The sequence below is a fragment of the Armigeres subalbatus genome, chromosome 2 (assembly GCF_024139115.2).
Source record: "Armigeres subalbatus isolate Guangzhou_Male chromosome 2, GZ_Asu_2, whole genome shotgun sequence".
NCBI classification, from domain to species: Eukaryota; Metazoa; Arthropoda; class Insecta; order Diptera; family Culicidae; genus Armigeres; species Armigeres subalbatus.
The window spans coordinates 443,574,039-443,592,432 of NC_085140.1; the positions used below are offsets into that span (position 1 = coordinate 443,574,039).

At 36.4% G+C, this 18,394-nt stretch overlaps 1 protein-coding gene across 1 annotated transcript in view; it reads right to left on the bottom strand.

Moving 5' to 3' along the window:
* LOC134218123 (uncharacterized) overlaps positions 1-17,593 on the bottom strand; it is a 380,421-nt gene extending 362,828 nt beyond the window's left edge. Inside the window, exon 1 of the mRNA XM_062696991.1 lies at positions 16,901-17,593. The gene's annotated coding sequence lies outside the window, so the exon portion shown is untranslated. The remainder of the gene's footprint in view (positions 1-16,900) is intronic.
* Between the last annotated feature and the right edge of the window lie 801 nt (positions 17,594-18,394).

The window sequence follows — 18,394 nt, forward strand, 5'->3', positions numbered from 1 at the left end:
TCTATTATTGGCAGGGGGGTTTTTGTCGACCAAATTTTATGAAATTTGGTCACAATATTCTTTGAAATGCAAAGAATGTTTCAGTCATAAAAAAACCCCCTGCCAATAATAGAACAAAACCTGCCAAAGCCGTCATTCCCCCTACTTTTAGGCGTCAAAAAGTATGGGTTCTCTGGGAAAGTTGACCTTAAATAAGCCGAAGAATCGATTGACAGAAAAAAAAGTTTGAAAGTCAGGGTCTCCAGCTGCTGCTCGATTCGCAGCAGCTCGGAAGCATTGCTTCTTCCCGCGGAATACATCACAAAACTGAAGGCCAACTTCGCTCATCTGTCACCCTCTCATCTGGCACTCATGACCAATGTATATGCAGCGATTCCACGGGAAAAGAATAGAGTTGAAAAAAAAGTTGTCCAATTTTGCTCAAAATCGCTTGGTATGTTCTTCATCGAAAATAATTAGACCCGTATTTTTTTATTTTTTTATTATGGTGACCATGTTCGATATAGGGTTACCAGAAAAATCGCTATTTTTCGAAATTTTTTATTTTTAAAAAATCATAACTTTTGAACCACTGAATCGATTTGCAATATTTTTTTATGGATAGAAAGATTATTACTTCTAGTTCTTACCAAAAGTTTTGGTTTGGTGTATTGGAGTAACTCAAATTTGCTAAAATGGTCAAAATATTGTTTTTTTTATGATTTATGAAATGTTGGACCACAACGACTATATATTTTTATATTTTTTTTACGAAAATTCAAACATTTTTACATAACATATCAAAAAATTAGAAATGTTCATCGAGCCGTTTTTGTGTAATATTTTTTTGAAAATTTCAAGTTTTCTGAACATACACACATGGAATGAGCATAATTTTCCATCACTTCAAAATAACTGCGGGAATCATTCTGTTGAAGTTATCAAACTTATTCCTAATAAATTCATGATAACCATGTTTACAAATCTAGTTTTATTTGTGAAGTAATGTACCTATCAAAAGTAGGGGAGGCTTGTCCAATTCTGACCTCATTAAATGTAAGAACTATAAATCACCCTCAAATTGTTTAAAAGCAGAGACCAACATTATTGCAAGGGTTTACTCAACCATGGTTTACGCTTTAACTGGAACCACAATGGTCCGTTAGCGTCCTAATTCAGCATGAGTGCTCATAAGGGTTGCAGAGACACTCATGCCGAATTTGAGTGGTAGCGTAAACCACGACTGAGTAAACTTAACTATTTTGAATTATTCCACAAAAGGATCATTTTGAGTGAACCGAACTGAAACTAGAATATATTTTTTTAGCGTGTAGATTTTTTTTTATATTTAGTGAAGTTGAAAAATCAATTTTAAAGTCCAAAAAACACATTTTTTTCGAACAATGAAATCTACGCTGAAATTCTTTGTGTAATGAATGCTTTCCATTGGTATTATTAAAAATTTGGCAACCAGCGCTGTCTGAGAGAATCTTGGCTCTGCTATATTGAGGAATGGTAGCTCAAAGCTCAAAGCTTTAGACTACAAGCAATGGTTTTCTCTGATTACCTTCAATTAAAACTCAGCATTTAATTTGATTATTTTTATTTTTCATAATTCATCAAAAAAAATATTACATAGCAAAATTCTTACAATTTAAAACACTTTTCATCATCTGAAAACGAAAACCGTTTCACGATAATGTAATTTTCATTTTGTGGCTTAAAGTAATGAAACGATTGTGTCCCAGAGATTTGTTTTACACGAGTATAACGGTTCTTTATTTTCTTTTCCATTGCATTGTAATCTTTTTCGGAGAAAAACTCGTAATACATTTTGGAATCTACTTTAGAAACAGCCCAAGAGTAAAGTTCGTACGCAGTTGTAATATGATGGCCTTGTAAACTTGCTTTTGAAGCGTTTCGCTTTAGAACACCTCCTAAAAGCGTCACAAGGCCCTTTTCCATGGCAAGTGGTAAAAAGTTCCACTCTGCTTTAAGACCGAAGTCTTTGTACATGTGGCACAAATTGAAAGCAGTCATCTTATTTTTGTATTGACTGCCTGATCCATCAGAAAAAAATGGATATTTTCTGGTAAGGTAGCTTTTTTAATGAAATCCACACAATTTGTTATAAACAGCCGAACGGCAACATGGTTATGTTTAGTAAATTCTGCGATTGCTATGAAGCTTGGAAACTTTAAATTTTGTTCTTCATCTTTATAATATATGGCAAATAGATGGATTGTGCATTGAGCGTTTGCCCAATGAAAACCTTGTATAGCGTCCTGAATACCAAAAGAGTAATTTTCAGAGAAGTCAGCAGTTGCTTCCAAATTAATTTTAAGTTGTTTTAAGTAGTTTCCTTGTTGCTCTGCAATAAAATTATGCGGAGATAATTCGCTTGATTTTTCTAAAAATGTTTCCACATACTCTTCTGCATCCATTCGCATTGAATTTAAATGACAACGATCTGTTTGCCTCCATTGTTTAAATTCTAAGGAATCGACATTTTCAAGAGAATTCATCAGGTCAATCTCTAGTGTCTGCGTACCCGGGCAATGATCACAGGTTTTCAACCAACATTTCTCTGTAGGATTTTCACAAAGTATTTTAAAAAACAAGTCATGATACGTTTTTAAATGGTTATGAATAAGTTTCTTGTCCTTAAGGGTTTTAAACATTAATTTAACATTCTGATGATAAATGCATACGCAGACAGTATGCGTTCCACTTGAACCAGCTAGAATACAATTTTTTGGGCGGCTGCTGGAAAACATTGAAAATCCAATTTTAAAAGTAAAATATTGCTCTTTGAAAATTGAATAAATTTCACGAAGGTTACATAAAAGTAACCTGCGCTGTACATGCACTTTTTTTTCCTGCCATATTTTCAATAACGAAATCCCTTTTCCCAGGACATGCTCTGCTTATCTCGTCACTATTATAAAAGTCCCTAACTACAGTTAGAGTATCATCGCTCAAAGACAACATATTTACTCTGGTCTCCGGTGTGCTCATAAAACCTTTTCAATCTGTAATTTCTTTGCACGTTGAGCAGTTCGTTGCGAAACACCGAATTCTTGCATCATTTTGTATGCAGTCCAGGATTTGGGAAGGGAAGTTAGAATCCTATATCGATCGTTTCTGTCAGATATTTCATCAAATTTTGCCTTCATTTGTTGAAAAATTTCCTGACCGTCTCCGGGTTTCTGAGCACCAGCGCTACCAATGGATTCAGCACTCGTTGATTACAAAGAAAACAAAGATTCTGAAAACAAGATGGAAAAATAACTATTAGTTAGGAGCATGTTTCTTCATATAATGTAATACATATTGTATTCGATTATTCTATTTTGTTGCATGATAGGCAACTGCTCTACGAATTGAGCTACTAGGTCGGATTAGGTAAGATTATACGGAACTGATGTTTTTCAATTTTCTGAATAATCGAGCACAACTTGTATAACGTAGAATCATGATGTCTGAATGAACAAAAAGAAGAGATTATTCTACTTACCAACACTAGGAACAGCGTCAATTTCCGATGATCCAGCGGCATTGGGATCGATTATTTCGAAACCACCATTATTGATGTTTGCTGGTGCGGCGAAATTGTTCACTCTAGATGGTCCCGCCACGGCGAAATTATTGGTGCCTGATGGTCCGGCAACGGCGAGATCATCAAGTTTCGATGGTTCAGAAACGGTGAGTTCTTGATTTTCACATTCTATATTAACTGCACTTGGAGCTGCTGGCTCGTTTCCTTTCTTGATAATGCGATAAAGTCGGCAATAGCAGGTATTACAGCTTTGTAGGAACAGCTTTTATCCAATTTTATTCTCCTTTCCGCTGCATAATCATACAGTTTAGGAGTAAGTTTCCTGTAACAATTACTCCAAACATGGCAATTTGAGCATTCGTGCTTCATTGTATTAAACGTTTCTTCAGTAAGGCAACTGAACAATTTCACTGATTTTCTTGACTGACATATACTTTATCTTATAGACCACTTTAAATAGTCCCTTTGGGTATCATTTAGGTAGAGTGAACAAGGAAAAGGAGACAGATGAATCATAATCAAAAAAGAAAATAAAATGAATTACCTGCATCAAAAATATTGAAAACATATAAACAAAGCAGGTAACCTATTGTATGGATTGCTGAAAACCAACCTTTTGAAAAACGACATATTGCTTTGCCGATTTTGGAGAATGAAGTCATCAATAACAACACCAGATTATTCCGATTGAATTATTTTCAACTATAGCGATTCGTAAATTCTTCTAATAAACGAGACCAAACAAACACTCTTGAATAACATTTTCATACTTTTGATTTAATTTGAGCTATTTGAAATAGTGGAGAATAACGTTCATTCCATGTGTGTATGGGCAGAAAACTTGAAATTTTCGAAAAAATGTAACTCCAAAACGGCTCGATGAACATTTATAATTTTTTGATATATAATGTAAAAATATTTGAATTTTCATAAAAAAAATATAAAAATATATAGTCGTTGTGGTCCAACATTTAAAAAATCTTAAAAAACGAATATTTTGACCATTTTAGCAAATTTGAGTACACCAATACACCAAACCAAAATTTTTAGTAAGAACTAGAAGTAATAAGCTTTCTATCCATAAAAAAATATTGCAAATCGGTCCAGTGGTTCAAAAGTTATGATTTCTTAAAAATAAAAAATTTCGAAAAATAGCGATTTTTCTGGTAACCCTATATCGAACATGGTCTAATAAAAAAATAAAAAAATACGGGTCTAATTATTTTCGATGAAGAACATACCAAGCGATTTTGAGCAAAATTGGACAACTTTTTTTTTCAACTCTATTCTTTTCCCGTGGAATCGCTGTATATTGAAAAGTAAATCGACTGGAGTTTATCAAAATCCTGAATTAGGAAAACTTTTGGAAAAAATATTAACAAATTAGTGCTTTGACACCGAAGTCTAATTCTCAATACTGCTCAAGGGTTACGAAAAGTGAAGCAGGATTCGTTTTTAAATTTTGATTCATCAAAATCAGAGAATAATAAAATAGTTTTAATGTAATAATTTTGAGATCAGGTACTTATTAGTTTCGCTGGTAATTTACTATGGAATGTGCTGTTTGATGATCGACAAACATAGAATATTACAAATTTAATCCACTGAAATCGACTTTTATACGGGCGATTCGTATCGTGTGAATCAAATTCACGTGAATTCAAAAATCCGCGTTAAAATTGATTTTTAGCCAATGATTTTTCCATTCACGCCGGTTCACGCCGCCGCTGCCGCCGGGGCAAAAGTAGCCACTACGCCGCCGCCGCCGATTATACGACCGGCGCACAGGTCTACTTCCAACAGCATGCCTTCCGTCCTGGGTACGGAACCGGAACCTACTTTGCCGGCCTAGGAGATGTCAGAATGCCTTCGAGGAGGCTAACACGCTGATTTGGTATCCCTTGACATCTCGAAAGCATTCAATCGGACCTGGACACCACTAGTTTTGCAGTAACTCAGCGAATGGGGATTCTCGTTCAACATAATGGCATTTGCTTGGAATTTCCACAAAGGGCGATCGTTTCAAGTCGTCATCGGAAATCAGTCTTCCGGAATATACCAGGAGGAAACTGGCGTACCCCAAGGTCCCGGTGGTCACCTTATTTTTGGTCGCCATGAACGGAATATTTCGCTTCCTGCCACCCAACGTTTACGTTTTCATTTATGCCGACGACATCCTATTGGTAGTCGTCGGAGACACACCTGGACGCACTCGTATCAGAGCGCAATCCGCCGCAAAAGCCGTCCTCCGTTGGGCCACCTCGGTAGAATTTAGTATGACCACCAGCAAATGCGTACGCGGTCACATCACGTCACGGAGATCAGCGCATAATTCATTCAACGTTCCAGCCATAGAAACACCATCAATCAACATACCTTTATCGATAGATCCTGTGTTTTACAAGTCCAGTTGACTAGCTGTTTTTTTTCGGGAGAAGAGGACTGGGTTTCGGATAGATTATCGACGGCCAATATTTCATCCGGTTTTGATGTCCTAGTTTTAAGTATTTTAATTCCTATTTAATTTCAATTTGTTATCATAATACAATAAACCTGGCTTCTGGAAGGTTGCTTGGTTGGACCTGAGGGTGGCTCCGTTTCAAGCCCCCTGCTTTTCTCCAAGTGCCCATTTGGCCCTGGCTTCACTGATATCAAAATCTTATTCATTTAGTTTGAGTTACTGCAACTAGCGGTATAACTCCGTTATTTATTGAATTCTAACAACGAACCAGTAGGCAGAGTTGTAGAAAAACATTCGCACTAGAAGTCCACCATACAATAAATTTTGAAATTCAGCTTCTGGAATGGGTTACTGACAAACTACTAAATGATCGAACTAAAATTACTAAATGATCGATAACATCCTTGATTGGAGAGAAAATGTTTCTTTCTATGATCTCAGACCGACGACAATTTTAGTAAGGCTGAATCCAAAAGCAATATAAGTAACTTGAACTTTTTAGGGCGAGTCTGAACATATCGAACATATAGCACTTTGGCCATCCAAATGTATTTTTTATTGTTACAGATTCACAGGTTTAGGCGACTAGTAGTCATTATAATTTTCTCTTTCTAATGTTAAGTAAGAAGTTTTGCAAAAATATAACAACAACCCCAACCTTGTACTCCGTTAAAAACGTGTTTAAATTAGTGAGTAACAATATTCTTTCTTTTGTCAGTACGCGACATTGGACATTAATAGTTTATGGTTTAATCTATTGTATTGAACCAAATACTAAATTTCAAATCTAAATGGACAACAAGACTACAAGGTTGCCTAATGTTTTTTATTACTTTAATTAACATCAAGAAGAATGCTTACTCAAATTGTTACTATTATAATATATTAAAGTCCCTAGATAATATTAAGGACCTATAATATCAAATGGAGCAGATCAAATAAATAAATTCGAAATACAATTCAACCGCTTTATTTTTACTTACCTTGTACTTTCGAAAAATGCGTATACATTTTTATGGATTGTGTTTATCAAAGTCTCACTTTTCTTTGTGAGAGAAACATAATTTATGTGAGCCTTGCCGCTCAAAACCACGATTCACATTTTTTGTCTAGCTATTTTAGCAAACTTTACTATGTACATTAAAATAAAAATAAGTCACGATTACGAGAGGATGCGTAAAATTGTGGAGCTTATTAAGTAAACTACAATCTTCCAACGCTGACAGTTTTTTTTTCTTGGAAGGATTTGAATCCTTATCAAAAGTTTTATTTTGTAGTACATGTTATTGTTAAAAATGTAGAAAGAAGATATCACTTATAATCAAGATCATGGATCACCGGAATACGACTCCAGATCGAATCATGCTTGAAAATGTTTTACGTAACCTCATTACTGAATTCTAAATTGATTTTCATCTTGATAATCATTAAAAACCAAGGAAAAAACGCGATAAAACATAAACTTTTTATCATCCACAATTACGATAAAACTAACAATAAAATTATTTATGATGAAGTTTTAACATCCGGTATTGCTTACAAGTAACCAGGGCCGGACTTCGCCGGAAGGGAGCCCTTGGGCCAACAGTTTTCGGGGGTTCTTAAATATACGAAAAAGGTTGATTTTGGTACCGCCATCGGGGGTGACAATGGGTCTGGGGGTGATAATGGGTCATCGCTCTCACCGGCAGCCTGGAGGTCGGATAGCAAAATCGTTCAAAAAGGTCTCTTATACTTTATCTTCTTTCATTCAATCTATTCTACAAGCATAATTTAGACATTTTGCATTCGAGTTACATGTCTCGATCATACTCAGCCAAGAAAACTAGTGATAATCATACGAATATCTTATGTTTTTTCGCTATAAGAATTACTTACAAAGTTTGTACGATTTTCTTATGAACTGTGTGTTATTTGACCGAGAATGATTTTCATAAGTTTATCTTATGAAAATATCAAGATTTGTCAGAGCCCATAACGAAATTCATAACTGAATCTTATGAACATCAATCATTCTTGCCTATGAAGGACATAATATTTTCAACACGATTGTGCTTTCTCACGAGATCAAAAAAAAAATGCGCAAATCATTTTGAAAATAACATTCTATTTTTTTTCTGATTATTTAATAATCTAACTAATCATAATATTCTTTCTTATTCGTTTGATTTATTTTTCGTCGAGATGGTATATCATATATCATTTCACCAGTTAGGAAACTCGAGAGTAGTCTCATCGTCGGTGTTCCCCTCTTCTGCTAGTGCGAAATGTTGAATGGTACTTTTTCCTGAACTGGTGTCTTGCATCGACAAACTTCTGTAAATATAAATTTTGATTTTAGATGGACAGGATAGAATACCTCAAAAAGAGGAAAAATTTACTTACTTTTCTGATCTTCCAATTCACATATCCAACTGCTTTAACTGATCAATAATAGAATTCAAAATTATTCCGATTGATGGCAAATAGATATAAGATAGTTTACAATCGCGCATGTCGCAATAAATATATACCCGCACTCCGCTAGTGTATACCGAAGAATAAATTTGCGATTATAATTAATTCATCCACTGCATTTTCTACCATGTTGATTTCTCATTTCATAAGATTTGTCTTATGAGTTTTTCACATCAAGGGTAGTAATGAAAATCATAAGACAACTCTTATGTTTCATTTTTTCTATAGATAAATTTTATGAACTTCATAAGAGTCGAGTAGTTATCATAAGAGGCTCTATGAAAATGGAATTCGATTATTTTTCCACGCTTCATAAGATGAGGCTTATGATGATTATGAGATAGTTTAGTTGAGTGAGGGGATGATTTGATTTCATTCAAGTTTGAAGCAATACGGTAGATCTGATGTTTCGATGGATTAATTTCCTAATATTAAGATAAGAGTCGATATTATTACACCAAACCAGCGGATGGCAGATTTTAATACAATTTTGCATAAGAACCTTACAGAAACTGTATAATACAGATTTGTATTATTTTAATACAATATCTGTATAAAAAGCTTACAGAATTGTATATGCCATGTTTTTTGCAAAAATTGTCAGATTTGTTTTTTGGGTGTATTATTGTTAATGTGACCAGCAAGCGTCCTGCGAAACGCGGGACGCCTATTTAGATTGCGTCACTAGCTTGAACATGGGTCCTCCAAAAATACATTTCGCATTGATTTTAGCCCAAAAAAAAAAATTGAAAAAATATGTGCAAGGCTGTTTGAATTGTAATAAATTTGTAAAACGAAGTTGAAAAATGCAGCGTCTGGTGACATTAATTATTGTCTTTATTTAGCTGAGGCTTTCAGCACTTTGCTGGCTCAACTCTGACTTAAGAGTTTATAAAAAAAAGTCTGATTATATGGGAGAGTTCTGCGTTCTCTACTGTTCAAATTTAAATGTCGAACGCTGGAGCATGCTTAGGGGAACCGGAGTCTGTCCAAACATGATATAATAAATAAGTTATAATAAATCCGAATTGACACTGAACTACACGATATATTGCTATGCGATAGAAAATGTAAACACCAGCTGTTACTGCCGCGGCGGTGACGTATTGATCGGTGCACTCAACTAAACTATCTTAGGAACATTATAGGTCTCATCTTGTGAAGCGCGGAAAATTTACTGAATTTCATTTTCATTGAGCCTTTTATGATAATTACTGGCCTGTTAAGAAATTCATTTTTGTATCTTGTGAAGTTCATAGGAGTTATTTATAGGAAAATTAAACATAATAGTTGTCTTGTGATTTCCATCACTACTCTTGATGTGAAGAACTCGTAAGACAGGTCTTATGAAATGAGAGGTCAACATGATTAAATAGGTTGGGCGCAGCTTTCATCGCAGATTCATTTCTACCAGTCGATTGTGGATGGGAGGATCACAGACGTGAGTGAGTATTTTCTATTGTTAAGGGTTTCTTCCTGCAACATTTTTCAAACGGGAATCAAATGAGGTCAAAAAGCAGGTGGCCAGAAATTACAACAAAGATTTGACTACTGTCTTTTTGATGCTACATATTTTTACGATACAGGAAAGCAACACTTATCATAATATCTGATTAAACGCTAATTAAAATACTCCTTATAGCGTCTGAACACAAAAATTCTTGTTTTTTATACAAACCGGTAGTGAATTCCATAGGCAATTCTATAAATCCATACATTAATTGATATACAAGAAAAAATCAGAGCAGTTGTTCCCTATATAGAAATACTAGTTTTCTTTATTATTATTCTTTAAAAAAATTCACTTTTAAACCAATATATAAAATTGTGTTTTGAAAAACAGAGTAGAACATGAAATGACAAATATACGGTAGGATAATAGTTCTGAACATACTGGCGTTTTACTACTTTTCTATGCTGCATACAAATCAAGTGTACGTTTTCATACCGTGATTTATATGTTAATAAAATATTGCAGGCCAGTCTTTCTTTTCAGAGATTATATTTAAACATATTGAACTATCAATGTAATAGTAGGAACTTCTGGTGCGCAGATTGATCCCACGATCACCTAAATGTTTTGTTCTACGTTGTGCGAATGAGTAATTTAATTAACAAATACAGAACGATCATGAGATCTTCGAAAAATTTTGTTGTGTTTTGTGTGGGTGAATAAATTAATTGGCAAATGAAACATTAGTGCGCGTCCGATCGGGTTTCCTCTAATAAGCAGAACGATTGCGCGATCATTGATATATTTGGCTCTGCGTTGTGCGGGTTATAAAATTACTTAACAAATTAAAAATAGTGCGTGTTCTATCGTGTTTCTAATAGAACGCAGAGTGATCCCGCGATCATCGAAATATTTTGTTCTGCTAAGTGCAGTCGATAAATCGATTAACTAGTGCGCGTTCGATTGTGTTCATCAAACTACACGTTACACACGGCAAACCGTTTGCCAAAACGAACCTTGCTACACTTCCTACCCCATATATCCAACATCCCAGTGATTTCTCGTGGAAGTGCAGATGACTCGTCGGCTTCCATCAAAGCGAGTATCACGTCATCATTTTCCTACCTATTCCTCAATTGACCTGCATTCGGACACGGTCGGCGCTGGTATTGCTTGATTTTGGGTCACCAGTTTTTACACATTGAGGAAGATGTTAGTCCAAAACATCATCTGTTGGTTCTCTGTGTAATATCAGCTGACCTGGCAATAACGGAGTAGCAACCGTAGCCGGTCAATCATGCTCATGCTCATGCTCATGCTCATTCAATCTATTCTACAAGCATTCTAAGTACTTGAAACAGTGATCTATTCTCACCCCCATTTGACCCATTGTCACCCCCGACGACGGTACATAAAATTTTGTGGGGGACCGGGGCCATTCCTTGCCTGACCCACACAAACCATCCCAACCGACCCAAAAAAAATAAAGCCCTGCAAGTAATTAATATTCGCATATTTGAATTACTTTTTGAGAATGCAAAAACCAAAAATAACATGAAATTTTCTAAAATTTTTGGTTCTGGCTTTTGGCCAGTATTCGAGCTGGTATATTCCACAGTGCGACGGCAATCAAAGTAAATTGCCTAGTTTCCGGGTATTGGACTACCCGACTACGGAGGTCCTTCGTAGCTTAGTTAGTAGCACCAGTCCAGCGTGGGTTCGAGTCCCATTGAAGGAAAGTGGTTACCTCCAATACATTTTTCAAATCAAAATCTTCCGCATAATCTACATACTCACATCTGAGTTTTCAGAAAAAAACCCAGATTAATCCACCTAGCGGTGATGGTGCCTTTCTCGACCTTCGTAAAATGTGTGTGCTTGAAAAAAGATGAGCTAGTGGCTAGGAGTAAAAAAGACAAATTTCTTTGTCCGTTCTATGAAAATCAGATTATTTATGGCAAAGATATTGTAGATCCAGTTAAAAACCGAAAATCATATTTTGTCCATTTCCGGATGTCGCAACTGCATCGCGAGTGGTGCCCGACTATGGCACAGTTGCGCACTACTCGCGATGCAGTTGCAACATCCGGAAATGCGAGAAAATGCGATTTCGCGGGACCTCAGTTCGGTTTTCAGCTTGATCTACAATATGCTAATAAGAATTTCGACATTTTGTTTCCTTTTCCAATCTTTTTGAAGTACATAACCCTGTTTTATTTCACCCAGTCATATATTTTAAGGATATCACTTTTGGATGTTAGTTGAACTGAAGTCCGACTACACAAAAGAAAACGAAAATGTCATTCCCATCACGCGAGCGGAGGCAATATTTGTTATGATATAAATCTCATGACCGTCTTTCTGCCAAACTCCCGTATGAAGTGGAGAGACAGAGACATCATCTCAGTTCGTCGAGCTGAATCGATTATAACACTATGGGTCTCAGGCCTTCTGTAAAAGTTTGGTTTTTGAGCGAACATACAGCCTTTTCGTATAAAAAGGCTAAAATGGTGTTTCGGCCATATCTTCCGATCCCATAGTCCGATCTAGCCAATTTTCAATAGGAAACAATGGGACAGGATTCTGCGTCGAATGCAACTTGTTTCGTGTGAATCGATTAAGGTTAGGTGTCCGAAAAATAGGTGACATTTTTTGTGATTTTTATGAAAAAAGGTATTTTGGTCATAACTTCCAATCCCATAGTCCGACCTGTCCAATTTTTAATAGGAAACAATGGGAAAGGATTTTGCGTCGAATGCAATTTGTTGCGAGCAAATCGGTTGAGGATAAGTGTCCGAAAATGAGTGACATTTTTACGCGATTATTTTGTATGAATTTGTATTTTGGCCATAACTTTCGATCCCATAGTCCGATCTGGCCAATTTCAAATAGGAAACAATGGGACAGGATTCTGCGTCGAATGCAACTTGTTGCGAGCAAATCGGTTGAGGATAAGTGCCCGAAAAATGAGTGACATTTTTAGCACGATTTTTTCGTATGATTTTGTGTTTTGGCCATAACTTTTGATCCCATAGTCCGATCGGGCCAATTTCAAATAAGAAATAATGGGACAGGATTCTGCGTCGAATGCAACTTGTTGCGAGCAAATCGGTTGAGGATAAGTGCCCGAAAAATGAGTGACATTTTTTACACGATTTTTTCGTATGATTTTGTGTTTTGGCCATAACTTTTGACCCCATAGTCAGATCTGGCCAATTTCAAATAGGAAATAATGGGACAGGATTCTGCGTCGAATGCAACTTGTTGCGAGCAAATCGGTTGAGGATAAGTGCCCGAAAAATGAGTGACATTTTTTACGCGATTTTTTCGTATGATTTTGTATTTTGGCCATAACTTTCGATCCCATAGTCCGATCTCGCCAATTTCAAATAGGAAATAATGGGACAGGATTCTGCGTCAAATGCAACTTGTTGCGAGCAAATCGGTTGAGGATAAGTGCCCGAAAAATGAGTGACATTTTTTACACGATTTTTTCGTATGATTTTGTGTTTTGGCCATAACTTTTGATCCCATAGTCAGATCTGGCCAATTTCAAATAGGAAACAATGGGACAGGATTCTGCGTCGAATGCAACTTGTTGCGAGCAAATCGGTTGAGGATAAGTGCCCGAAAAATGAGTGACATTTTGTTGAGTAGTTTTGCGCACACACACACACATACACACACACATACACACACACACACACACACACACACACACACACACACACACACAGACATCACCTCGATTCGTCGAACTGAGTCGATTGGTATATAACACTATGGGTCTCCGGGCCTTCTATAAAAAGTTTGTTTTTGGAGCGATCATATAGCCTTTACCGTATACTTAGTATACGAGAAAGGCAAAAATGGTTTAATTTTCGATCCCATTGTCCGATATGGCCAATTTTCAATAGGAAACAACGGGACAGTATTGTACGTCGAATGCCCTAAGATAGTAATAGCATTCCCAACTATTAACTGGTGTGCTGTTTGGCATAACATAAATTCCAATAATCTAACATCAAGAGAAAAAACAATCTACTATTTATTAGTTAATGGTAAACTAGAGCACCAAGAATTGTTATACAGAATGCAAAGATCAGACTCGCCAAGATGTCTACATTGCAATCAAAATACTGAAAACTTACAGCACAAAATTGCAAAATGTTCTAGAGTTGCGTTAGCTTGGAATACTTTACAACAATTATTGAAAACAATAAGCCCGTTAAGTACATTTACTGTCGAAGACTTAATGTTCCCTGTTATGCAAATGCAATCGAGCAAGAAAATCAAAATAATGAAATACTTTATAAACTATGTCATCTTTATTACAATGTGTAATAACGAAATAGACATAAGTGCGTTGAAATTTCATTTAGAATGCGAAGTGTAGACAATTTTTCATATTACTAGTGATAAACAAAGTCTCTGTATATTATATTGTATAAACAAATCTAAATAAAGTTTTTAAAAAAAAAAAAAAAAAAAAATGCAACTTGTTGTGAGCAAATCGGCTAAGGATAAGTGCCCGAAAAATGTGTGACATTTTTTAGCGATTTTTTCGTATGAATTTGTATTTTGGCCATAACTTTCGATCCCATAGTCCGATCTAGCCAATTTCAAATAAGAAACAATGGAACAGGATTCTGCGTCAAATGCAATTTTTTGCCAGCAAATCGGTTGAAGATAAGTGCCCGAAAAATGAGTAACATATCTTACGCGATTTTTTCGTTTGAATTTGTATTTTGGCCATAACTTTCGATCCCATAGTCCGATCTGGCCAATTTTAAATAGGAAACAATGGAACAGGATTCTGCGTCTGATCCAACTCGTTGCGAGCAAATCGGTTTTAGATAAGTGCCCGAAAAATGAGTGACATTTTTTCGTATGAATTTGTATTTTGGCCATAACTTCTGATCCCATAGATCCGATCTGACCAATTTCAAATAGGAAACAATGGGACAGGATTCTGCGTCGAATGCAACTTGTTGCGAGCAAATCGGTTGAGGATAAGTGCCCGAAAAATGAGTGACATTTTTTACGCGATTTTTTCGTATGAATTTGTATTTTGGCCATAACTTTCGATCCCATAGTCCGATCTAGCCAATTTCAAATAAGAAACAATGGGACAGGATTCTGCGTCAAATGCAACTTGTTGCCAGCAAATCGGTTGAAGATAAGTGCCCGAAAAAAAAAGTAACATATTTTACGCGATTTTTTCGTTTGAATTTGTATTTTGGCCATAACTTTCGATCCCATAGTCCGATCTGGCCAATTCCAAATAGGAAACAATGGGATAGGATTTTGCGTCGAATGCAACTTGTTGCGAGCAAATCGGTTGAGGATAAGTGCCGAAAAATGAGTGACATTTTTACGCGATTTTTCGTATGAATTTGTATTTTGGCCATAACTTCTGATCCTTGAGTCCGATCTGACCAATTGCAAATAGGGAACAATGGGACAGGATTCTGCGTCGAATGCAACTTGTTGCGAGCAAATCGGTTGAGGATAAGTGCCCGAAAAATGACTGACATTTTTGAGTAGTTTTGCACACACACACACACACACATACACACACATACACACACACACACACAGACATCACCTCGATTCGTCGAACTGAGTCGATTGGTATATAACACTATGGGTCTCCGGGCTTTCTATAAAAAGTTTGTTTTTGAGCGATCATATAGCCTTTACTGTATACTTAGTATACGAGAAAGGCAAAACAATCGGTTTTGACAATATGTGTTGAACATGATGTCAAAATTGTCATTAATATCCCGAATTTATCACCCCCTGGTGAATTTTGGGGTGATAAAACAGGGTATGTGGCAAAATCGGAAATAAATATAATATTTTAATTTTTTAATTAATTTCACAAATATGAATCATTTTATGCCTTGGAAAGACAAAATGCGTGAACGGTACCCGTTATTTCTTGTCGAAAATGCTTACAGAATCCTTCGCAAGTACTCAAAAGTCAGTCATATTAAACTACAGGCGGTGAAAGTTATTTCATGGAAATCAACGTATTTGCGGTATTATTTACGAAAATAAAAAGAATGACTAAAATTTTGAAGATTTTCTGGGGTAACAACAATCGGGTCGAAAACGTGATAAAATCGGGACGAGATAAAATCGCGTCGAAAACGTGATAAAATCGGGGGTAGACAAAATCGAGGAGTGACAAAATCGGGTCAACACTGTATAACTGTATTATTATTACTCTAGATATTTTCCCCGATATTGAACGTTATTTACTGTAAACATTTTCCGTCATTTTTAGAATTTATATAAAGAAAAGGAATATTTCTCGCTTAACTTTTCAAAAGGACCTAAGTAACATTTTTTTCATGAATTAATTTTAATAGCGCAATCAACAGAACAACATGAAAGCTCTTGATTGCAGTACTCAAATTAATTCATGAAAAAAATGTTACTTAGGTCCTTTTGAAAAGTTAAGCGAGATTTGCCATTTACCAGCCTATGATGGGAACCGCTGCCTTGTTTCGTGTTCACAAATACATAAGAACGAAAACGAATATGCATGGTAAAATACAACAAGCCATGTGAGTTTAACCGCCTGATAAGATAAGGATGAGCTTGCGCATTGTGTCTCGATTTGTAAGTGAGAGCACCGTCGATTTCATACGTAGTTGATTACTTAGTTGAATATTTTACAATTCAGAGAATAATATATTAGTATTAAATATAGGGTGATGGTTCCGGGTTTTCAATTTATTGCCTCTAAATTCAAAAAATAAAAAAAGGATTGAACTGCATATCAACTTTTCTCCTTTTGCTTCAAAATTATGTTATCGGATCGTAGGACAGAAAATGAAACAGCTACCCTAGATGGAGAAATATTTTCCCAAGCAGAAATGTGAAGAATGCACAAGATACAAATTACTCTACAGTGACGTAGCTCTTGACACACATGTATGCTTGAAAGTGCTCTAAAAAATAACCAAAATAAACCACCTACCTTTACCTCCTACCAACGGCCAGGCGCAATAAATTGTCCGAATCCGTTCCGACGATGGTGGTGTGCGCGCGAATGCATGCAGCCAAACAAAACAGGAATAAAATGACGACGTTGACAAAATTTCAAAGCGCAAAACAGCACAGGAAATAAGAAACGGTGACAACAATTAGAACTTTTCTTTCGATATTTGCTTGCTTGCACCAGTCCTCTTGAACACGTGGTGCCGATACGGGCACAATCGCACAAACACACAGACACTGAATGCAAAAAATGCGACTATTTACAGAAATTTACACTTTTTGGAAATGCATAGCAGAACGGCACAAAATTTCGAAAAAAATTGCAGGACAACTCACAATACATGAAAAAACAATGACACATAAAACACAAGATTTGAAAGAAAACTGGGTCCGGGAAAATCGCGCGACAAACACGAAAGTGCAACATAAACACACAAATACACGCAAAATAAAAGGAAGACGAAATTTCCTCTAATCCAAATCCGCTCGAATGCAGACGGTTTCTGATCGCATCCGTCCGTTGCCTATCAGCCAAGCCGAGCTAACTGAGCGATTAGTACGCGGCGCGGCCGATCGGGCCCAGGAACGATGACAAAATTTGTTGAGATGATCAGTTTTCGCTTTCGAGTCGGGCTCGCTTCCTTCTGCGCCGATCGATCTGCTGCTGATAACGAAAATGCTGTTTATTCTTCCCACTGACTGCTGGGCCTTGCCTTGCTGCCTGGCTCTGGCTCAATACAACGCCGAGACGATAGATGGGCCAACTGTGTGTACTTAGAGCGCCGCCGCGCCGTCGTTTGTGTCCCGCGCGCGCCGTGAGAGTACGGATAGTGGTGATGGTCTTGACGACACGCCTGCGTTAGATCTCGGTCAAGTTGACGACGCTAAGTACTGTCTGTATGCCGCCACATGAAATAAGGAGAGTAATTAACTTGCAATGAGAGAGTGTGATCCTTGCATGGTTTCGGGTTATGCGATAATAAAATTAAAATAATCAGAAGAGGCATTTTCTAACCTTCCCTAACGAATAAGACATTCGAGTTTTCTTAATCCACAAATGTAAAACCTGACAGAATAGTCAAATTTCAAACAAATAACAAAGTGTAAATGCCAAACGAAAGATAATTTCACCAATTTTTTGGATGTTATGATATGCTGGTTTTTGGTCATATATATTTATATATTTTAAAATGAGTTTGTATTCCCTTTGAGGCAGTATATTTCTAAATTAAAAGGGATTTTTTGGTGCATGAGATTGCTTCCGACCACAGAAACTAGTCATGGATCCTGCTAGGTGCCCTACCGCCGTCTGACGTCATTTGACTACCAATATATTGGAAGGTCGTTGAGCTTAGCCTGCATATCAGAACGTCGTTGAGCGAAAAGTGCAACATCATCTTGATTTCAGGGACCTCCTTGCTCTTTATTTTACGGGAATTTCCCTTAACCGATTTATTTCAACAAGTTACATTTG